We start from the raw sequence: 20,772 nt of genomic DNA on the forward strand, positions 1-20,772 counted from the left end.
TCCTCCTCCTCCTCCTCCGGTCCCCCCTTTCGCCCAGGGTCAGAGGCCAGCAGGGCCCTGTGTTGTTGCGCATGCTTGCAGTCGTTCCTTCTCTGGCATAGTCAGTGTCGTCCGGGGTGCCTGCTGGTGGAAAGAGAAGCAGAAATCAATTCATGTGGGCATAGAGCAAACCAGGCCTAAGGCCTTTGGGAGCAGGGTATCGCGCCCCAAGCCCCTCACGCCTTCCCGAACGCTCCCAAACGCGGTCAGACCCCTCGCCGGGCAGAGCCCTCGCCGGGCCCAGGCCGAGGGGGCTTGGCAAGGCTAGCAGCCCGCAAAGGCCAGGGTGAGGCTGAAGGGGCGACAGGCCTGCAGCCCTGGGAAAGGCTGCAGGGCCTGGCCGGCCTTCCGACAAGACGGGGCCTTCTGCCACCTCCCTGGGCCAGCCTCCAGAGTGGGGAGACAGTGATCTCCCAGCATCCCTTTCGGCAGAGGGCTTTGCATGAGGCATGCCATCTGTAGGCCAGGGCTCCATAGTGCAGGACAGCCAGGCCTGGAGCAGCAACAGCAACCAGCAGGCCGACAAGTCATTTTTTTTGTTCTATTTTTTGAAACCAAAGATCAGGGAAAGCGCGAACGCAGTCCCCCACTACCAGAAATTATGCAGTCGAGTATCCCGCATTTGGGGACATCGCAGGGGTCAGCACATCCGGTGTGCAATGGATGAGCCTCACCCTGGGAGAACCACCTTAGTGATCATGGTGTCTCCCCTGCCAGGTAAGTATGAGTTGGTTCAGGAACAGCACGGCTGGCCCCTCTTGTGTGGCACTGGAGACACAGGGTGGCATCGTGCGGAACGGCTTTCCCACAATGCTCCGTTTCCAGCGAGATTTGCATCTGGTGATGGCAGCCGGCCGCCCACCCATCGTACAGGCCCAAAAAGGGAGGGGGAAGGCCTTTTGTTGCTTGGCATTTGTATTTTTTTCGACCCTTTCTTTTTCTGCTGCAGCTCCTTCTTCTCCTCCTCCTCCTCCTCCGTACGGCTTGGCTTTTGTTTTTTTTTTTCTATCCCCCTTTCTTTTTCTGCTGCTCTTCTTCTGCTCCTCCTCCTCCTCCTCCTCCGGTCCCCCCTTTCGCCCAGGGTCAGAGGCCAGCAGGGCCCTGTGTTGTTGCGCATGCTTGCAGTCGTTCCTTCTCTGGCATAGTCAGTGTCGTCCGGGGTGCCTGCTGGTGGAAAGAGAAGCAGAAATCAATTCATGTGGGCATAGAGCAAACCAGGCCTAAGGCCTTTGGGAGCAGGGTATCGCGCCCCAAGCCCCTCACGAACGCTCCCAAACGCGGTCAGACCCCTCGCCGGGCAGAGCCCTCGCCGGGCCCAGGCCGAGGGGGCTTGGCAAGGCTAGCAGCCCGCAAAGGCCAGGGTGAGGCTGAAGGGGCGACAGGCCTGCAGCCCTGGGAAAGGCTGCAGGGCCTGGCCGGCCTTCCGACAAGACGGGGCCTTCTGCCACCTCCCTGGGCCAGCCTCCAGAGTGGGGAGACAGTGATCTCCCAGCATCCCTTTCGGCAGAGGGCTTTGCATGAGGCATGCCATCTGTAGGCCAGGGCTCCATAGTGCAGGACAGCCAGGCCTGGAGCAGCAACAGCAACCAGCAGGCCGACAAGTCATTTTCTTTTGTTCTATTTTTTGAAACCAAAGATCAGGGGAAAGCGCGAACGCAGTCCCCCACTACCAGAAATTATGCAGTCGAGTATCCCGCATTTGGGGACATCGCAGGGGTCAGCACATCCGGTGTGCAATGGATGAGCCTCACCCTGGGAGAACCACCTTAGTGATCATGGTGTCTCCCCTGCCAGGTAAGTATGAGTTGGTTCAGGAACAGCACGGCTGGCCCCTCTTGTGTGGCACTGGAGACACAGGGTGGCATCGTGCGGAACGGCTTTCCCACAATGCTCCGTTTCCAGCGAGATTTGCATCTGGTGATGGCAGCCGGCCGCCCACCCATCGTACAGGCCCAAAAAGGGAGGGGGAAGGCCTTTTGTTGCTTGGCATTTGTATTTTTTTCGACCCTTTCTTTTTCTGCTGCAGCTCCTTCTTCTCCTCCTCCTCCTCCTCCGTACGGCTTGGCTTTTGTTTTTTTTTTTCTATCCCCCTTTCTTTTTCTGCTGCTCTTCTTCTGCTCCTCCTCCTCCTCCTCCTCCGGTCCCCCCTTTCGCCCAGGGTCAGAGGCCAGCAGGGCCCTGTGTTGTTGCGCATGCTTGCAGTCGTTCCTTCTCTGGCATAGTCAGTGTCGTCCGGGGTGCCTGCTGGTGGAAAGAGAAGCAGAAATCAATTCATGTGGGCATAGAGCAAACCAGGCCTAAGGCCTTTGGGAGCAGGGTATCGCGCCCCAAGCCCCTCACGCCTTCCCGAACGCTCCCAAACGCGGTCAGACCCCTCGCCGGGCAGAGCCCTCGCCGGGCCCAGGCCGAGGGGGCTTGGCAAGGCTAGCAGCCCGCAAAGGCCAGGGTGAGGCTGAAGGGGCGACAGGCCTGCAGCCCTGGGAAAGGCTGCAGGGCCTGGCCGGCCTTCCGACAAGACGGGGCCTTCTGCCACCTCCCTGGGCCAGCCTCCAGAGTGGGGAGACAGTGATCTCCCAGCATCCCTTTCGGCAGAGGGCTTTGCATGAGGCATGCCATCTGTAGGCCAGGGCTCCATAGTGCAGGACAGCCAGGCCTGGAGCAGCAACAGCAACCAGCAGGCCGACAAGTCATTTTTTTTTGTTCTATTTTTTGAAACCAAAGATCAGGGGAAAGCGCGAACGCAGTCCCCCACTACCAGAAATTATGCAGTCGAGTATCCCGCATTTGGGGACATCGCAGGGGTCAGCACATCCGGTGTGCAATGGATGAGCCTCACCCTGGGAGAACCACCTAGTGATCATGGTGTCTCCCCTGCCAGGTAAGTATGAGTTGGTTCAGGAACAGCACGGCTGGCCCCTCTTGTGTGGCACTGGAGACACAGGGTGGCATCGTGCGGAACGGCTTTCCCACAATGCTCCGTTTCCAGCGAGATTTGCATCTGGTGATGGCAGCCGGCCGCCCACCCATCGTACAGGCCCAAAAAGGGAGGGGGAAGGCCTTTTGTTGCTTGGCATTTGTATTTTTTTCGACCCTTTCTTTTTCTGCTGCAGCTCCTTCTTCTCCTCCTCCTCCTCCTCCTCCTCCGTACGGCTTGGCTTTTGTTTTTTTTTTTCTATCCCCCTTTCTTTTTCTGCTGCTCTTCTTCTGCTCCTCCTCCTCCTCCTCCTCCGGTCCCCCCTTTCCGCCCAGGGTCAGAGGCCAGCAGGGCCCTGTGTTGTTGCGCATGCTTGCAGTCGTTCCTTCTCTGGCATAGTCAGTGTCGTCCGGGGTGCCTGCTGGTGGAAAGAGAAGCAGAAATCAATTCATGTGGGCATAGAGCAAACCAGGCCTAAGGCCTTTGGAGCAGGGTATCGCGCCCCAAGCCCCTCACGAACGCTCCCAAACGCGGTCAGACCCCTCGCCGGGCAGAGCCCTCGCCGGGCCCAGGCCGAGGGGGCTTGGCAAGGCTAGCAGCCCGCAAAGGCCAGGGTGAGGCTGAAGGGGCGACAGGCCTGCAGCCCTGGGAAAGGCTGCAGGGCCTGGCCGGCCTTCCGACAAGACGGGGCCTTCTGCCACCTCCCTGGGCCAGCCTCCAGAGTGGGGAGACAGTGATCTCCCAGCATCCCTTTCGGCAGAGGGCTTTGCATGAGGCATGCCATCTGTAGGCCAGGGCTCCATAGTGCAGGACAGCCAGGCCTGGAGCAGCAACAGCAACCAGCAGGCCGACAAGTCATTTTTTTTTGTTCTATTTTTTGAAACCAAAGATCAGGGGAAAGCGCGAACGCAGTCCCCCACTACCAGAAATTATGCAGTCGAGTATCCCGCATTTGGGGACATCGCAGGGGTCAGCACATCCGGTGTGCAATGGATGAGCCTCACCCTGGGAGAACCACCTTAGTGATCATGGTGTCTCCCCTGCCAGGTAAGTATGAGTTGGTTCAGGAACAGCACGGCTGGCCCCTCTTGTGTGGCACTGGAGACACAGGGTGGCATCGTGCGGAACGGCTTTCCCACAATGCTCCGTTTCCAGCGAGATTTGCATCTGGTGATGGCAGCCGGCCGCCCACCCATCGTACAGGCCCAAAAAGGGGAGGGGGAAGGCCTTTTGTTGCTTGGCATTTGTATTTTTTTCGACCCTTTCTTTTTCTGCTGCAGCTCCTTCTTCTCCTCCTCCTCCTCCTCCTCCTCCGTACGGCTTGGCTTTTGTTTTTTTTTTTTCTATCCCCCTTTCTTTTTCTGCTGCTCTTCTTCTGCTCCTCCTCCTCCTCCTCCTCCGGTCCCCCCTTTCGCCCAGGGTCAGAGGCCAGCAGGGCCCTGTGTTGTTGCGCATGCTTGCAGTCGTTCCTTCTCTGGCATAGTCAGTGTCGTCCGGGGTGCCTGCTGGTGGAAAGAGAAGCAGAAATCAATTCATGTGGGCATAGAGCAAACCAGGCCTAAGGCCTTTGGGAGCAGGGTATCGCGCCCCAAGCCCCTCACGAACGCTCCCAAACGCGGTCAGACCCCTCGCCGGGCAGAGCCCTCGCCGGGCCCAGGCCGAGGGGGCTTGGCAAGGCTAGCAGCCCGCAAAGGCCAGGGTGAGGCTGAAGGGGCGACAGGCCTGCAGCCCTGGGAAAGGCTGCAGGGCCTGGCCGGCCTTCCGACAAGACGGGGCCTTCTGCCACCTCCCTGGGCCAGCCTCCAGAGTGGGGAGACAGTGATCTCCCAGCATCCCTTTCGGCAGAGGGCTTTGCATGAGGCATGCCATCTGTAGGCCAGGGCTCCATAGTGCAGGACAGCCAGGCCTGGAGCAGCAACAGCAACCAGCAGGCCGACAAGTCATTTTCTTTTGTTCTATTTTTTGAAACCAAAGATCAGGGGAAAGCGCGAACGCAGTCCCCCACTACCAGAAATTATGCAGTCGAGTATCCCGCATTTGGGGACATCGCAGGGGTCAGCACATCCGGTGTGCAATGGATGAGCCTCACCCTGGGAGAACCACCTTAGTGATCATGGTGTCTCCCCTGCCAGGTAAGTATGAGTTGGTTCAGGAACAGCACGGCTGGCCCCTCTTGTGTGGCACTGGAGACACAGGGTGGCATCGTGCGGAACGGCTTTCCCACAATGCTCCGTTTCCAGCGAGATTTGCATCTGGTGATGGCAGCCGGCCGCCCACCCATCGTACAGGCCCAAAAAGGGAGGGGGAAGGCCTTTTGTTGCTTGGCATTTGTATTTTTTTCGACCCTTTCTTTTTCTGCTGCAGCTCCTTCTTCTCCTCCTCCTCCTCCTCCGTACGGCTTGGCTTTTGTTTTTTTTTTCTATCCCCCTTTCTTTTTCTGCTGCTCTTCTTCTGCTCCTCCTCCTCCTCCTCCTCCGGTCCCCCCTTTCGCCCAGGGTCAGAGGCCAGCAGGGCCCTGTGTTGTTGCGCATGCTTGCAGTCGTTCCTTCTCTGGCATAGTCAGTGTCGTCCGGGGTGCCTGCTGGTGGAAAGAGAAGCAGAAATCAATTCATGTGGGCATAGAGCAAACCAGGCCTAAGGCCTTTGGGAGCAGGGTATCGCGCCCCAAGCCCCTCACGCCTTCCCGAACGCTCCCAAACGCGGTCAGACCCCTCGCCGGGCAGAGCCCTCGCCGGGCCCAGGCCGAGGGGGCTTGGCAAGGCTAGCAGCCCGCAAAGGCCAGGGTGAGGCTGAAGGGGCGACAGGCCTGCAGCCCTGGGAAAGGCTGCAGGGCCTGGCCGGCCTTCCGACAAGACGGGGCCTTCTGCCACCTCCCTGGGCCAGCCTCCAGAGTGGGGAGACAGTGATCTCCCAGCATCCCTTTCGGCAGAGGGCTTTGCATGAGGCATGCCATCTGTAGGCCAGGGCTCCATAGTGCAGGACAGCCAGGCCTGGAGCAGCAACAGCAACCAGCAGGCCGACAAGTCATTTTTTTTTGTTCTATTTTTTGAAACCAAAGATCAGGGGAAAGCGCGAACGCAGTCCCCCACTACCAGAAATTATGCAGTCGAGTATCCCGCATTTGGGGACATCGCAGGGGTCAGCACATCCGGTGTGCAATGGATGAGCCTCACCCTGGGAGAACCACCTTAGTGATCATGGTGTCTCCCCTGCCAGGTAAGTATGAGTTGGTTCAGGAACAGCACGGCTGGCCCCTCTTGTGTGGCACTGGAGACACAGGGTGGCATCGTGCGGAACGGCTTTCCCACAATGCTCCGTTTCCAGCGAGATTTGCATCTGGTGATGGCAGCCGGCCGCCCACCCATCGTACAGGCCCAAAAAGGGAGGGGGAAGGCCTTTTGTTGCTTGGCATTTGTATTTTTTTCGACCCTTTCTTTTTCTGCTGCAGCTCCTTCTTCTCCTCCTCCTCCTCCTCCGTACGGCTTGGCTTTTGTTTTTTTTTTTCTATCCCCCTTTCTTTTTCTGCTGCTCTTCTTCTGCTCCTCCTCCTCCTCCTCCTCCGGTCCCCCCTTTCGCCCAGGGTCAGAGGCCAGCAGGGCCCTGTGTTGTTGCGCATGCTTGCAGTCGTTCCTTCTCTGGCATAGTCAGTGTCGTCCGGGGTGCCTGCTGGTGGAAAGAGAAGCAGAAATCAATTCATGTGGGCATAGAGCAAACCAGGCCTAAGGCCTTTGGGAGCAGGGTATCGCGCCCCAAGCCCCTCACGAACGCTCCCAAACGCGGTCAGACCCCTCGCCGGGCAGAGCCCTCGCCGGGCCCAGGCCGAGGGGGCTTGGCAAGGCTAGCAGCCCGCAAAGGCCAGGGTGAGGCTGAAGGGGCGACAGGCCTGCAGCCCTGGGAAAGGCTGCAGGGCCTGGCCGGCCTTCCGACAAGACGGGGCCTTCTGCCACCTCCCTGGGCCAGCCTCCAGAGTGGGGAGACAGTGATCTCCCAGCATCCCTTTCGGCAGAGGGCTTTGCATGAGGCATGCCATCTGTAGGCCAGGGCTCCATAGTGCAGGACAGCCAGGCCTGGAGCAGCAACAGCAACCAGCAGGCCGACAAGTCATTTTCTTTTGTTCTATTTTTTGAAACCAAAGATCAGGGGAAAGCGCGAACGCAGTCCCCCACTACCAGAAATTATGCAGTCGAGTATCCCGCATTTGGGGACATCGCAGGGGTCAGCACATCCGGTGTGCAATGGATGAGCCTCACCCTGGGAGAACCACCTTAGTGATCATGGTGTCTCCCCTGCCAGGTAAGTATGAGTTGGTTCAGGAACAGCACGGCTGGCCCCTCTTGTGTGGCACTGGAGACACAGGGTGGCATCGTGCGGAACGGCTTTCCCACAATGCTCCGTTTCCAGCGAGATTTGCATCTGGTGATGGCAGCCGGCCGCCCACCCATCGTACAGGCCCAAAAAGGGAGGGGGAAGGCCTTTTGTTGCTTGGCATTTGTATTTTTTTCGACCCTTTCTTTTTCTGCTGCAGCTCCTTCTTCTCCTCCTCCTCCTCCTCCGTACGGCTTGGCTTTTGTTTTTTTTTTTCTATCCCCCTTTCTTTTTCTGCTGCTCTTCTTCTGCTCCTCCTCCTCCTCCTCCTCCGGTCCCCCCTTTCGCCCAGGGTCAGAGGCCAGCAGGGCCCTGTGTTGTTGCGCATGCTTGCAGTCGTTCCTTCTCTGGCATAGTCAGTGTCGTCCGGGGTGCCTGCTGGTGGAAAGAGAAGCAGAAATCAATTCATGTGGGCATAGAGCAAACCAGGCCTAAGGCCTTTGGGAGCAGGGTATCGCGCCCCAAGCCCCTCACGCCTTCCCGAACGCTCCCAAACGCGGTCAGACCCCTCGCCGGGCAGAGCCCTCGCCGGGCCCAGGCCGAGGGGGCTTGGCAAGGCTAGCAGCCCGCAAAGGCCAGGGTGAGGCTGAAGGGGCGACAGGCCTGCAGCCCTGGGAAAGGCTGCAGGGCCTGGCCGGCCTTCCGACAAGACGGGGCCTTCTGCCACCTCCCTGGGCCAGCCTCCAGAGTGGGGAGACAGTGATCTCCCAGCATCCCTTTCGGCAGAGGGCTTTGCATGAGGCATGCCATCTGTAGGCCAGGGCTCCATAGTGCAGGACAGCCAGGCCTGGAGCAGCAACAGCAACCAGCAGGCCGACAAGTCATTTTTTTTTGTTCTATTTTTTGAAACCAAAGATCAGGGGAAAGCGCGAACGCAGTCCCCCACTACCAGAAATTATGCAGTCGAGTATCCCGCATTTGGGGACATCGCAGGGGTCAGCACATCCGGTGTGCAATGGATGAGCCTCACCCTGGGAGAACCACCTTAGTGATCATGGTGTCTCCCCTGCCAGGTAAGTATGAGTTGGTTCAGGAACAGCACGGCTGGCCCCTCTTGTGTGGCACTGGAGACACAGGGTGGCATCGTGCGGAACGGCTTTCCCACAATGCTCCGTTTCCAGCGAGATTTGCATCTGGTGATGGCAGCCGGCCGCCCACCCATCGTACAGGCCCAAAAAGGGAGGGGGAAGGCCTTTTGTTGCTTGGCATTTGTATTTTTTTCGACCCTTTCTTTTTCTGCTGCAGCTCCTTCTTCTCCTCCTCCTCCTCCTCCTCCTCCGTACGGCTTGGCTTTTGTTTTTTTTTTTCTATCCCCCTTTCTTTTTCTGCTGCTCTTCTTCTGCTCCTCCTCCTCCTCCTCCTCCGGTCCCCCCTTTCGCCCAGGGTCAGAGGCCAGCAGGGCCCTGTGTTGTTGCGCATGCTTGCAGTCGTTCCTTCTCTGGCATAGTCAGTGTCGTCCGGGGTGCCTGCTGGTGGAAAGAGAAGCAGAAATCAATTCATGTGGGCATAGAGCAAACCAGGCCTAAGGCCTTTGGGAGCAGGGTATCGCGCCCCAAGCCCCTCACGAACGCTCCCAAACGCGGTCAGACCCCTCGCCGGGCAGAGCCCTCGCCGGGCCCAGGCCGAGGGGGCTTGGCAAGGCTAGCAGCCCGCAAAGGCCAGGGTGAGGCTGAAGGGGCGACAGGCCTGCAGCCCTGGGAAAGGCTGCAGGGCCTGGCCGGCCTTCCGACAAGACGGGGCCTTCTGCCACCTCCCTGGGCCAGCCTCCAGAGTGGGGAGACAGTGATCTCCCAGCATCCCTTTCGGCAGAGGGCTTTGCATGAGGCATGCCATCTGTAGGCCAGGGCTCCATAGTGCAGGACAGCCAGGCCTGGAGCAGCAACAGCAACCAGCAGGCCGACAAGTCATTTTTTTTTGTTCTATTTTTTGAAACCAAAGATCAGGGGAAAGCGCGAACGCAGTCCCCCACTACCAGAAATTATGCAGTCGAGTATCCCGCATTTGGGGACATCGCAGGGGTCAGCACATCCGGTGTGCAATGGATGAGCCTCACCCTGGGAGAACCACCTTAGTGATCATGGTGTCTCCCCTGCCAGGTAAGTATGAGTTGGTTCAGGAACAGCACGGCTGGCCCCTCTTGTGTGGCACTGGAGACACAGGGTGGCATCGTGCGGAACGGCTTTCCCACAATGCTCCGTTTCCAGCGAGATTTGCATCTGGTGATGGCAGCCGGCCGCCCACCCATCGTACAGGCCCAAAAAGGGAGGGGGAAGGCCTTTTGTTGCTTGGCATTTGTATTTTTTTCGACCCTTTCTTTTTCTGCTGCAGCTCCTTCTTCTCCTCCTCCTCCTCCTCCGTACGGCTTGGCTTTTGTTTTTTTTTTTCTATCCCCCTTTCTTTTTCTGCTGCTCTTCTTCTGCTCCTCCTCCTCCTCCTCCTCCGGTCCCCCCTTTCGCCCAGGGTCAGAGGCCAGCAGGGCCCTGTGTTGTTGCGCATGCTTGCAGTCGTTCCTTCTCTGGCATAGTCAGTGTCGTCCGGGGTGCCTGCTGGTGGAAAGAGAAGCAGAAATCAATTCATGTGGGCATAGAGCAAACCAGGCCTAAGGCCTTTGGGAGCAGGGTATCGCGCCCCAAGCCCCTCACGAACGCTCCCAAACGCGGTCAGACCCCTCGCCGGGCAGAGCCCTCGCCGGGCCCAGGCCGAGGGGGCTTGGCAAGGCTAGCAGCCCGCAAAGGCCAGGGTGAGGCTGAAGGGGCGACAGGCCTGCAGCCCTGGGAAAGGCTGCAGGGCCTGGCCGGCCTTCCGACAAGACGGGGCCTTCTGCCACCTCCCTGGGCCAGCCTCCAGAGTGGGGAGACAGTGATCTCCCAGCATCCCTTTCGGCAGAGGGCTTTGCATGAGGCATGCCATCTGTAGGCCAGGGCTCCATAGTGCAGGACAGCCAGGCCTGGAGCAGCAACAGCAACCAGCAGGCCGACAAGTCATTTTCTTTTGTTCTATTTTTTGAAACCAAAGATCAGGGGAAAGCGCGAACGCAGTCCCCCACTACCAGAAATTATGCAGTCGAGTATCCCGCATTTGGGGACATCGCAGGGGTCAGCACATCCGGTGTGCAATGGATGAGCCTCACCCTGGGAGAACCACCTTAGTGATCATGGTGTCTCCCCTGCCAGGTAAGTATGAGTTGGTTCAGGAACAGCACGGCTGGCCCCTCTTGTGTGGCACTGGAGACACAGGGTGGCATCGTGCGGAACGGCTTTCCCACAATGCTCCGTTTCCAGCGAGATTTGCATCTGGTGATGGCAGCCGGCCGCCCACCCATCGTACAGGCCCAAAAAGGGAGGGGGAAGGCCTTTTGTTGCTTGGCATTTGTATTTTTTTCGACCCTTTCTTTTTCTGCTGCAGCTCCTTCTTCTCCTCCTCCTCCTCCTCCGTACGGCTTGGCTTTTGTTTTTTTTTTTCTATCCCCCTTTCTTTTTCTGCTGCTCTTCTTCTGCTCCTCCTCCTCCTCCTCCTCCGGTCCCCCCTTTCGCCCAGGGTCAGAGGCCAGCAGGGCCCTGTGTTGTTGCGCATGCTTGCAGTCGTTCCTTCTCTGGCATAGTCAGTGTCGTCCGGGGTGCCTGCTGGTGGAAAGAGAAGCAGAAATCAATTCATGTGGGCATAGAGCAAACCAGGCCTAAGGCCTTTGGGAGCAGGGTATCGCGCCCCAAGCCCCTCACGCCTTCCCGAACGCTCCCAAACGCGGTCAGACCCCTCGCCAGGCCCAGGCCGAGGGGGCTTGGCAAGGCTAGCAGCCCGCAAAGGCCAGGGTGAGGCTGAAGGGGCGACAGGCCTGCAGCCCTGGGAAAGGCTGCAGGGCCTGGCCGGCCTTCCGACAAGACGGGGCCTTCTGCCACCTCCCTGGGCCAGCCTCCAGAGTGGGGAGACAGTGATCTCCCAGCATCCCTTTCGGCAGAGGGCTTTGCATGAGGCATGCCATCTGTAGGCCAGGGCTCCATAGTGCAGGACAGCCAGGCCTGGAGCAGCAACAGCAACCAGCAGGCCGACAAGTCATTTTCTTTTGTTCTATTTTTTGAAACCAAAGATCAGGGGAAAGCGCGAACGCAGTCCCCCACTACCAGAAATTATGCAGTCGAGTATCCCGCATTTGGGGACATCGCAGGGGTCAGCACATCCGGTGTGCAATGGATGAGCCTCACCCTGGGAGAACCACCTTAGTGATCATGGTGTCTCCCCTGCCAGGTAAGTATGAGTTGGTTCAGGAACAGCACGGCTGGCCCCTCTTGTGTGGCACTGGAGACACAGGGTGGCATCGTGCGGAACGGCTTTCCCACAATGCTCCGTTTCCAGCGAGATTTGCATCTGGTGATGGCAGCCGGCCGCCCACCCATCGTACAGGCCCAAAAAGGGAGGGGGAAGGCCTTTTGTTGCTTGGCATTTGTATTTTTTTCGACCCTTTCTTTTTCTGCTGCAGCTCCTTCTTCTCCTCCTCCTCCTCCTCCGTACGGCTTGGCTTTTGTTTTTTTTTTTCTATCCCCCTTTCTTTTTCTGCTGCTCTTCTTCTGCTCCTCCTCCTCCTCCTCCTCCGGTCCCCCCTTTCGCCCAGGGTCAGAGGCCAGCAGGGCCCTGTGTTGTTGCGCATGCTTGCAGTCGTTCCTTCTCTGGCATAGTCAGTGTCGTCCGGGGTGCCTGCTGGTGGAAAGAGAAGCAGAAATCAATTCATGTGGGCATAGAGCAAACCAGGCCTAAGGCCTTTGGGAGCAGGGTATCGCGCCCCAAGCCCCTCACGCCTTCCCGAACGCTCCCAAACGCGGTCAGACCCCTCGCCGGGCAGAGCCCTCGCCGGGCCCAGGCCGAGGGGGCTTGGCAAGGCTAGCAGCCCGCAAAGGCCAGGGTGAGGCTGAAGGGGCGACAGGCCTGCAGCCCTGGGAAAGGCTGCAGGGCCTGGCCGGCCTTCCGACAAGACGGGGCCTTCTGCCACCTCCCTGGGCCAGCCTCCAGAGTGGGGAGACAGTGATCTCCCAGCATCCCTTTCGGCAGAGGGCTTTGCATGAGGCATGCCATCTGTAGGCCAGGGCTCCATAGTGCAGGACAGCCAGGCCTGGAGCAGCAACAGCAACCAGCAGGCCGACAAGTCATTTTTTTTTGTTCTATTTTTTGAAACCAAAGATCAGGGGAAAGCGCGAACGCAGTCCCCCACTACCAGAAATTATGCAGTCGAGTATCCCGCATTTGGGGACATCGCAGGGGTCAGCACATCCGGTGTGCAATGGATGAGCCTCACCCTGGGAGAACCACCTTAGTGATCATGGTGTCTCCCCTGCCAGGTAAGTATGAGTTGGTTCAGGAACAGCACGGCTGGCCCCTCTTGTGTGGCACTGGAGACACAGGGTGGCATCGTGCGGAACGGCTTTCCCACAATGCTCCGTTTCCAGCGAGATTTGCATCTGGTGATGGCAGCCGGCCGCCCACCCATCGTACAGGCCCAAAAAGGGAGGGGGAAGGCCTTTTGTTGCTTGGCATTTGTATTTTTTTCGACCCTTTCTTTTTCTGCTGCAGCTCCTTCTTCTCCTCCTCCTCCTCCTCCGTACGGCTTGGCTTTTGTTTTTTTTTTTCTATCCCCCTTTCTTTTTCTGCTGCTCTTCTTCTGCTCCTCCTCCTCCTCCTCCTCCGGTCCCCCCTTTCGCCCAGGGTCAGAGGCCAGCAGGGCCCTGTGTTGTTGCGCATGCTTGCAGTCGTTCCTTCTCTGGCATAGTCAGTGTCGTCCGGGGTGCCTGCTGGTGGAAAGAGAAGCAGAAATCAATTCATGTGGGCATAGAGCAAACCAGGCCTAAGGCCTTTGGGAGCAGGGTATCGCGCCCCAAGCCCCTCACGCCTTCCCGAACGCTCCCAAACGCGGTCAGACCCCTCGCCGGGCAGAGCCCTCGCCGGGCCCAGGCCGAGGGGGCTTGGCAAGGCTAGCAGCCCGCAAAGGCCAGGGTGAGGCTGAAGGGGCGACAGGCCTGCAGCCCTGGGAAAGGCTGCAGGGCCTGGCCGGCCTTCCGACAAGACGGGGCCTTCTGCCACCTCCCTGGGCCAGCCTCCAGAGTGGGGAGACAGTGATCTCCCAGCATCCCTTTCGGCAGAGGGCTTTGCATGAGGCATGCCATCTGTAGGCCAGGGCTCCATAGTGCAGGACAGCCAGGCCTGGAGCAGCAACAGCAACCAGCAGGCCGACAAGTCATTTTTTTTTGTTCTATTTTTTGAAACCAAAGATCAGGGGAAAGCGCGAACGCAGTCCCCCACTACCAGAAATTATGCAGTCGAGTATCCCGCATTTGGGGACATCGCAGGGGTCAGCACATCCGGTGTGCAATGGATGAGCCTCACCCTGGGAGAACCACCTTAGTGATCATGGTGTCTCCCCTGCCAGGTAAGTATGAGTTGGTTCAGGAACAGCACGGCTGGCCCCTCTTGTGTGGCACTGGAGACACAGGGTGGCATCGTGCGGAACGGCTTTCCCACAATGCTCCGTTTCCAGCGAGATTTGCATCTGGTGATGGCAGCCGGCCGCCCACCCATCGTACAGGCCCAAAAAGGGAGGGGGAAGGCCTTTTGTTGCTTGGCATTTGTATTTTTTTCGACCCTTTCTTTTTCTGCTGCAGCTCCTTCTTCTCCTCCTCCTCCTCCTCCGTACGGCTTGGCTTTTGTTTTTTTTTTTCTATCCCCCTTTCTTTTTCTGCTGCTCTTCTTCTGCTCCTCCTCCTCCTCCTCCTCCGGTCCCCCCTTTCGCCCAGGGTCAGAGGCCAGCAGGGCCCTGTGTTGTTGCGCATGCTTGCAGTCGTTCCTTCTCTGGCATAGTCAGTGTCGTCCGGGGTGCCTGCTGGTGGAAAGAGAAGCAGAAATCAATTCATGTGGGCATAGAGCAAACCAGGCCTAAGGCCTTTGGGAGCAGGGTATCGCGCCCCAAGCCCCTCACGAACGCTCCCAAACGCGGTCAGACCCCTCGCCGGGCAGAGCCCTCGCCGGGCCCAGGCCGAGGGGGCTTGGCAAGGCTAGCAGCCCGCAAAGGCCAGGGTGAGGCTGAAGGGGCGACAGGCCTGCAGCCCTGGGAAAGGCTGCAGGGCCTGGCCGGCCTTCCGACAAGACGGGGCCTTCTGCCACCTCCCTGGGCCAGCCTCCAGAGTGGGGAGACAGTGATCTCCCAGCATCCCTTTCGGCAGAGGGCTTTGCATGAGGCATGCCATCTGTAGGCCAGGGCTCCATAGTGCAGGACAGCCAGGCCTGGAGCAGCAACAGCAACCAGCAGGCCGACAAGTCATTTTCTTTTGTTCTATTTTTTGAAACCAAAGATCAGGGGAAAGCGCGAACGCAGTCCCCCACTACCAGAAATTATGCAGTCGAGTATCCCGCATTTGGGGACATCGCAGGGGTCAGCACATCCGGTGTGCAATGGATGAGCCTCACCCTGGGAGAACCACCTTAGTGATCATGGTGTCTCCCCTGCCAGGTAAGTATGAGTTGGTTCAGGAACAGCACGGCTGGCCCCTCTTGTGTGGCACTGGAGACACAGGGTGGCATCGTGCGGAACGGCTTTCCCACAATGCTCCGTTTCCAGCGAGATTTGCATCTGGTGATGGCAGCCGGCCGCCCACCCATCGTACAGGCCCAAAAAGGGAGGGGGAAGGCCTTTTGTTGCTTGGCATTTGTATTTTTTTCGACCCTTTCTTTTTCTGCTGCAGCTCCTTCTTCTCCTCCTCCTCCTCCTCCGTACGGCTTGGCTTTTGTTTTTTTTTTTCTATCCCCCTTTCTTTTTCTGCTGCTCTTCTTCTGCTCCTCCTCCTCCTCCTCCTCCGGTCCCCCCTTTCGCCCAGGGTCAGAGGCCAGCAGGGCCCTGTGTTGTTGCGCATGCTTGCAGTCGTTCCTTCTCTGGCATAGTCAGTGTCGTCCGGGGTGCCTGCTGGTGGAAAGAGAAGCAGAAATCAATTCATGTGGGCATAGAGCAAACCAGGCCTAAGGCCTTTGGGAGCAGGGTATCGCGCCCCAAGCCCCTCACGAACGCTCCCAAACGCGGTCAGACCCCTCGCCGGGCAGAGCCCTCGCCGGGCCCAGGCCGAGGGGGCTTGGCAAGGCTAGCAGCCCGCAAAGGCCAGGGTGAGGCTGAAGGGGCGACAGGCCTGCAGCCCTGGGAAAGGCTGCAGGGCCTGGCCGGCCTTCCGACAAGACGGGGCCTTCTGCCACCTCCCTGGGCCAGCCTCCAGAGTGGGGAGACAGTGATCTCCCAGCATCCCTTTCGGCAGAGGGCTTTGCATGAGGCATGCCATCTGTAGGCCAGGGCTCCATAGTGCAGGACAGCCAGGCCTGGAGCAGCAACAGCAACCAGCAGGCCGACAAGTCATTTTTTTTTGTTCTATTTTTTGAAACCAAAGATCAGGGGAAAGCGCGAACGCAGTCCCCCACTACCAGAAATTATGCAGTCGAGTATCCCGCATTTGGGGACATCGCAGGGGTCAGCACATCCGGTGTGCAATGGATGAGCCTCACCCTGGGAGAACCACCTTAGTGATCATGGTGTCTCCCCTGCCAGGTAAGTATGAGTTGGTTCAGGAACAGCACGGCTGGCCCCTCTTGTGTGGCACTGGAGACACAGGGTGGCATCGTGCGGAACGGCTTTCCCACAATGCTCCGTTTCCAGCGAGATTTGCATCTGGTGATGGCAGCCGGCCGCCCACCCATCGTACAGGCCCAAAAAGGGAGGGGGAAGGCCTTTTGTTGCTTGGCATTTGTATTTTTTTCGACCCTTTCTTTTTCTGCTGCAGCTCCTTCTTCTCCTCCTCCTCCTCCTCCTCCTCCGTACGGCTTGGCTTTTGTTTTTTTTTTTCTATCCCCCTTTCTTTTTCTGCTGCTCTTCTTCTGCTCCTCCTCCTCCTCCTCCTCCGGTCCCCCCTTTCGCCCAGGGTCAGAGGCCAGCAGGGCCCTGTGTTGTTGCGCATGCTTGCAGTCGTTCCTTCTCTGGCATAGTCAGTGTCGTCCGGGGTGCCTGCTGGTGGAAAGAGAAGCAGAAATCAATTCATGTGGGCATAGAGCAAACCAGGCCTAAGGCCTTTGGGAGCAGGGTATCGCGCCCCAAGCCCCTCACGAACGCTCCCAAACGCGGTCAGACCCCTCGCCGGGCAGAGCCCTCGCCGGGCCCAGGCCGAGGGGGCTTGGCAAGGCTAGCAGCCCGCAAAGGCCAGGGTGAGGCTGAAGGGGCGACAGGCCTGCAGCCCTGGGAAAGGCTGCAGGGCCTGGCCGGCCTTCCGACAAGACGGGGCCTTCTGCCACCTCCCTGGGCCAGCCTCCAGAGTGGGGAGACAGTGATCTCCCAGCATCCCTTTCGGCAGAGGGCTTTGCATGAGGCATGCCATCTGTAGGCCAGGGCTCCATAGTGCAGGACAGCCAGGCCTGGAGCAGCAACAGCAACCAGCAGGCCGACAAGTCATTTTCTTTTGTTCTATTTTTTGAAACCAAAGATCAGGGGAAAGCGCGAACGCAGTCCCCCACTACCAGAAATTATGCAGTCGAGTATCCCGCATTTGGGGACATCGCAGGGGTCAGCACATCCGGTGTGCAATGGATGAGCCTCACCCTGGGAGAACCACCTTAGTGATCATGGTGTCTCCCCTGCCAGGTAAGTATGAGTTGGTTCAGGAACAGCACGGCTGGCCCCTCTTGTGTGGCACTGGAGACACAGGGTGGCATCGTGCGGAACGGCTTTCCCACAATGCTCCGTTTCCAGCGAGATTTGCATCTGGTGATGGCAGCCGGCCGCCCACCCATCGTACAGGCCCAAAAAGGGAGGGGGAAGGCCTTTTGTTGCTTGGCATTTGTATTTTTTTCGACCCTTTCTTTTTCTGCTGCAGCTCCTTCTTCTCCTCCTCCTCCTCCTCCGTACGGCTTGGCTTTTGTTTTTTTTTTTCTATCCCCCTTTCTTTTTCTGCTGCTCTTCTTCTGCTCCTCCTCCTCCTCCTCCTCCGGTCCCCCCTTTCGCCCAGGGTCAGAGGCCAGCAGGGCCCTGTGTTGTTGCGCATGCTTGCAGTCGTTCCTTCTCTGGCATAGTCAGTGTCGTCCGGGGTGCCTGCTGGTGGAAAGAGAAGCAGAAATCAATTCATGTGGGCATAGAGCAAACCAGGCCTAAGGCCTTTGGGAGCAGGGTATCGCGCCCCAAGCCCCTCACGCCTTCCCGAACGCTCCCAAACGCGGTCAGACCCCTCGCCGGGCAGAGCCCTCGCCGGGCCCAGGCCGAGGGGGCTTGGCAAGGCTAGCAGCCCGCAAAGGCCAGGGTGAGGCTGAAGGGGCGACAGGCCTGCAGCCCTGGGAAAGGCTGCAGGGCCTGGCCGGCCTTCCGACAAGACGGGGCCTTCTGCCACCTCCCTGGGCCAGCCTCCAGAGTGGGGAGACAGTGATCTCCCAGCATCCCTTTCGGCAGAGGGCTTTGCATGAGGCATGCCATCTGTAGGCCAGGGCTCCATAGTGCAGGACAGCCAGGCCTGGAGCAGCAACAGCAACCAGCAGGCCGACAAGTCATTTTTTTTTGTTCTATTTTTTGAAACCAAAGATCAGGGGAAAGCGCGAACGCAGTCCCCCACTACCAGAAATTATGCAGTCGAGTATCCCGCATTTGGGGACATCGCAGGGGTCAGCACATCCGGTGTGCAATGGATGAGCCTCACCCTGGGAGAACCACCTTAGTGATCATGGTGTCTCCCCTGCCAGGTAAGTATGAGTTGGTTCAGGAACAGCACGGCTGGCCCCTCTTGTGTGGCACTGGAGACACAGGGTGGCATCGTGCGGAACGGCTTTCCCACAATGCTCCGTTTCCAGCGAGATTTGCATCTGGTGATGGCAGCCGGCCGCCCACCCATCGTACAGGCCCAAAAAGGGAGGGGGAAGGCCTTTTGTTGCTTGGCATTTGTATTTTTTTCGACCCTTTCTTTTTCTGCTGCAGCTCCTTCTTCTCCTCCTCCTCCTCCTCCGTACGGCTTGGCTTTTGTTTTTTTTTTTCTATCCCCCTTTCTTTTTCTGCTGCTCTTCTTCTGCTCCTCCTCCTCCTCCTCCTCCGGTCCCCCCTTTCGCCCAGGGTCAGAGGCCAGCAGGGCCCTGTGTTGTTGCGCATGCTTGCAGTCGTTCCTTCTCTGGCATAGTCAGTGTCGTCCGGGGTGCCTGCTGGTGGAAAGAGAAGCAGAAATCAATTCATGTGGGCATAGAGCAAACCAGGCCTAAGGCCTTTGGGAGCAGGGTATCGCGCCCCAAGCCCCTCACGAACGCTCCCAAACGCGGTCAGACCCCTCGCCGGGCAGAGCCCTCGCCGGGCCCAGGCCGAGGGGGCTTGGCAAGGCTAGCAGCCCGCAAAGGCCAGGGTGAGGCTGAAGGGGCGACAGGCCTGCAGCCCTGGGAAAGGCTGCAGGGCCTGGCCGGCCTTCCGACAAGACGGGGCCTTCTGCCACCTCCCTGGGCCAGCCTCCAGAGTGGGGAGACAGTGATCTCCCAGCATCCCTTTCGGCAGAGGGCTTTGCATGAGGCATGCCATCTGTAGGCCAGGGCTCCATAGTGCAGGACAGCCAGGCCTGGAGCAGCAACAGCAACCAGCAGGCCGACAAGTCATTTTCTTTTGTTCTATTTTTTGAAACCAAAGATCAGGGGAAAGCGCGAACGCAGTCCCCCACTACCAGAAATTATGCAGTCGAGTATCCCGCATTTGGGGACATCGCAGGGGTCAGCACATCCGGTGTGCAATGGATGAGCCTCACCCTGGGAGAACCACCTTAGTGATCATGGTGTCTCCCCTGCCAGGTAAGTATGAGTTGGTTCAGGAACAGCACGGCTGGCCCCTCTTGTGTGGCACTGGAGACACAGGGTGGCATCGTGCGGAACGGCTTTCCCACAATGCTCCGTTTCCAGCGAGATTTGCATCTGGTGATGGCAGCCGGCCGCCCACCCATCGTACAGGCCCAAAAAGGGAGGGGGAAGGCCTTTTGTTGCTTGGCATTTGTATTTTTTTCGACCCTTTCTTTTTCTGCTGCAGCTCCTTCTTCTCCTCCTCCTCCTCCTCCGTACGGCTTGGCTTTTGTTTTTTTTTTTCTATCCCCCTTTCTTTTTCTGCTGCTCTTCTTCTGCTCCTCCTCCTCCTCCTCCTCCGGTCCCCCCTTTCGCCCAGGGTCAGAGGCCAGCAGGGCCCTGTGTTGTTGCGCATGCTTGCAGTCGTTCCTTCTCTGGCATAGTCAGTGTCGTCCGGGGTGCCTGCTGGTGGAAAGAGAAGCAGAAATCAATTCATGTGGGCATAGAGCAAACCAGGCCTAAGGCCTTTGGGAGCAGGGTATCGCGCCCCAAGCCCCTCACGCCTTCCCGAACGCTCCCAAACGCGGTCAGACCCCTCGCCGGGCAGAGCCCTCGCCGGGCCCAGGCCGAGGGGGCTTGGCAAGGCTAGCAGCCCGCAAAGGCCAGGGTGAGGCTGAAGGGGCGACAGGCCTGCAGCCCTGGGAAAGGCTGCAGGGCCTGGCCGGCCTTCCGACAAGACGGGGCCTTCTGCCACCTCCCTGGGCCAGCCTCCAGAGTGGGGAGACAGTGATCTCCCAGCATCCCTTTCGGCAGAGGGCTTTGCATGAGGCATGCCATCTGTAGGCCAGGGCTCCATAGTGCAGGACAGCCAGGCCTGGAGCAGCAACAGCAACCAGCAGGCCGACAAGTCATTTTTTTTTGTTCTATTTTTTGAAACCAAAGATCAGGGGAAAGCGCGAACGCAGTCCCCCACTACCAGAAATTATGCAGTCGAGTATCCCGCATTTGGGGACATCGCAGGGGTCAGCACATCCGGTGTGCAATGGATGAGCCTCACCCTGGGAGAACCACCTTAGTGATCATGGTGTCTCCCCTGCCAGGTAAGTATGAGTTGGTTCAGGAACAGCACGGCTGGCCCCTCTTGTGTGGCACTGGAGACACAGGGTGGCATCGTGCGGAACGGCTTTCCCACAATGCTCCGTTTCCAGCGAGATTTGCATCTGGTGATGGCAGCCGGCCGCCCACCCATCGTACAGGCCCAAAAAGGGAGGGGGAAGGCCTTTTGTTGCTTGGCATTTGTATTTTTTTCGACCCTTTCTTTTTCTGCTGCAGCTCCTTCTTCTCCTCCTCCTCCTCCTCCTCCTCCGTACGGCTTGGCTTTTGTTTTTTTTTTTCTATCCCCCTTTCTTTTTCTGCTGCTCTTCTTCTGCTCCTCCTCCTCCTCCTCCTCCGGTCCCCCCTTTCGCCCAGGGTCAGAGGCCAGCAGGGCCCTGTGTTGTTGCGCATGCTTGCAGTCGTTCCTTCTCTGGCATAGTCAGTGTCGTCCGGGGTGCCTGCTGGTGGAAAGAGAAGCAGAAATCAATTCATGTGGGCATAGAGCAAACCAGGCCTAAGGCCTTTGGGAGCAGGGTATCGCGCCCCAAGCCCCTCACGAACGC

At 58.6% G+C, this 20,772-nt stretch overlaps 19 non-coding genes across 19 annotated transcripts; all 19 read right to left on the minus strand.

Annotated features, from left to right (window-relative positions):
• Positions 1-600: 600 nt before the first annotated feature.
• LOC138562518 (U1 spliceosomal RNA) lies at positions 601-764 on the minus strand. Its single transcript, XR_011299330.1, has one exon. It is a non-coding gene; the product is annotated as a U1 spliceosomal RNA (small nuclear RNA).
• A 913-nt stretch (positions 765-1,677) lies between these two features.
• On the minus strand, positions 1,678-1,841 carry LOC138562498 (U1 spliceosomal RNA). Its single transcript, XR_011299310.1, has one exon. It is a non-coding gene; the product is annotated as a U1 spliceosomal RNA (small nuclear RNA).
• Positions 1,842-2,762: 921 nt separating this feature from the next.
• On the minus strand, positions 2,763-2,925 carry LOC138562521 (U1 spliceosomal RNA). The gene has a single exon (XR_011299333.1). It is a non-coding gene; the product is annotated as a U1 spliceosomal RNA (small nuclear RNA).
• Positions 2,926-3,844: 919 nt separating this feature from the next.
• Positions 3,845-4,008, minus strand: LOC138562509 (U1 spliceosomal RNA). Its single transcript, XR_011299321.1, has one exon. It is a non-coding gene; the product is annotated as a U1 spliceosomal RNA (small nuclear RNA).
• Positions 4,009-4,929: 921 nt separating this feature from the next.
• On the minus strand, positions 4,930-5,093 carry LOC138562520 (U1 spliceosomal RNA). Its single transcript, XR_011299332.1, has one exon. It is a non-coding gene; the product is annotated as a U1 spliceosomal RNA (small nuclear RNA).
• A 920-nt stretch (positions 5,094-6,013) lies between these two features.
• Positions 6,014-6,177, minus strand: LOC138562524 (U1 spliceosomal RNA). The gene has a single exon (XR_011299334.1). It is a non-coding gene; the product is annotated as a U1 spliceosomal RNA (small nuclear RNA).
• Positions 6,178-7,090: 913 nt separating this feature from the next.
• Positions 7,091-7,254, minus strand: LOC138562525 (U1 spliceosomal RNA). The gene has a single exon (XR_011299335.1). It is a non-coding gene; the product is annotated as a U1 spliceosomal RNA (small nuclear RNA).
• Positions 7,255-8,175: 921 nt separating this feature from the next.
• On the minus strand, positions 8,176-8,339 carry LOC138562499 (U1 spliceosomal RNA). Its single transcript, XR_011299311.1, has one exon. It is a non-coding gene; the product is annotated as a U1 spliceosomal RNA (small nuclear RNA).
• Positions 8,340-9,258: 919 nt separating this feature from the next.
• On the minus strand, positions 9,259-9,422 carry LOC138562500 (U1 spliceosomal RNA). Its single transcript, XR_011299312.1, has one exon. It is a non-coding gene; the product is annotated as a U1 spliceosomal RNA (small nuclear RNA).
• A 913-nt stretch (positions 9,423-10,335) lies between these two features.
• LOC138562501 (U1 spliceosomal RNA) lies at positions 10,336-10,499 on the minus strand. The gene has a single exon (XR_011299313.1). It is a non-coding gene; the product is annotated as a U1 spliceosomal RNA (small nuclear RNA).
• A 905-nt stretch (positions 10,500-11,404) lies between these two features.
• On the minus strand, positions 11,405-11,568 carry LOC138562502 (U1 spliceosomal RNA). Its single transcript, XR_011299314.1, has one exon. It is a non-coding gene; the product is annotated as a U1 spliceosomal RNA (small nuclear RNA).
• A 921-nt stretch (positions 11,569-12,489) lies between these two features.
• LOC138562503 (U1 spliceosomal RNA) lies at positions 12,490-12,653 on the minus strand. The gene has a single exon (XR_011299315.1). It is a non-coding gene; the product is annotated as a U1 spliceosomal RNA (small nuclear RNA).
• Positions 12,654-13,574: 921 nt separating this feature from the next.
• LOC138562504 (U1 spliceosomal RNA) lies at positions 13,575-13,738 on the minus strand. Its single transcript, XR_011299316.1, has one exon. It is a non-coding gene; the product is annotated as a U1 spliceosomal RNA (small nuclear RNA).
• Positions 13,739-14,651: 913 nt separating this feature from the next.
• LOC138562505 (U1 spliceosomal RNA) lies at positions 14,652-14,815 on the minus strand. Its single transcript, XR_011299317.1, has one exon. It is a non-coding gene; the product is annotated as a U1 spliceosomal RNA (small nuclear RNA).
• Positions 14,816-15,728: 913 nt separating this feature from the next.
• LOC138562506 (U1 spliceosomal RNA) lies at positions 15,729-15,892 on the minus strand. The gene has a single exon (XR_011299318.1). It is a non-coding gene; the product is annotated as a U1 spliceosomal RNA (small nuclear RNA).
• A 919-nt stretch (positions 15,893-16,811) lies between these two features.
• On the minus strand, positions 16,812-16,975 carry LOC138562507 (U1 spliceosomal RNA). Its single transcript, XR_011299319.1, has one exon. It is a non-coding gene; the product is annotated as a U1 spliceosomal RNA (small nuclear RNA).
• Positions 16,976-17,896: 921 nt separating this feature from the next.
• LOC138562508 (U1 spliceosomal RNA) lies at positions 17,897-18,060 on the minus strand. Its single transcript, XR_011299320.1, has one exon. It is a non-coding gene; the product is annotated as a U1 spliceosomal RNA (small nuclear RNA).
• Positions 18,061-18,973: 913 nt separating this feature from the next.
• LOC138562510 (U1 spliceosomal RNA) lies at positions 18,974-19,137 on the minus strand. Its single transcript, XR_011299322.1, has one exon. It is a non-coding gene; the product is annotated as a U1 spliceosomal RNA (small nuclear RNA).
• Positions 19,138-20,058: 921 nt separating this feature from the next.
• Positions 20,059-20,222, minus strand: LOC138562511 (U1 spliceosomal RNA). Its single transcript, XR_011299323.1, has one exon. It is a non-coding gene; the product is annotated as a U1 spliceosomal RNA (small nuclear RNA).
• Positions 20,223-20,772: the final 550 nt, after the last annotated feature.

Source organism: Ambystoma mexicanum, unplaced genomic scaffold (assembly GCF_040938575.1).
Source record: "Ambystoma mexicanum isolate Mex_15411 unplaced genomic scaffold, UKY_AmexF1_1 Mex_scaf53, whole genome shotgun sequence".
In the NCBI taxonomy this organism is placed as follows: Eukaryota; Metazoa; Chordata; class Amphibia; order Caudata; family Ambystomatidae; genus Ambystoma; species Ambystoma mexicanum.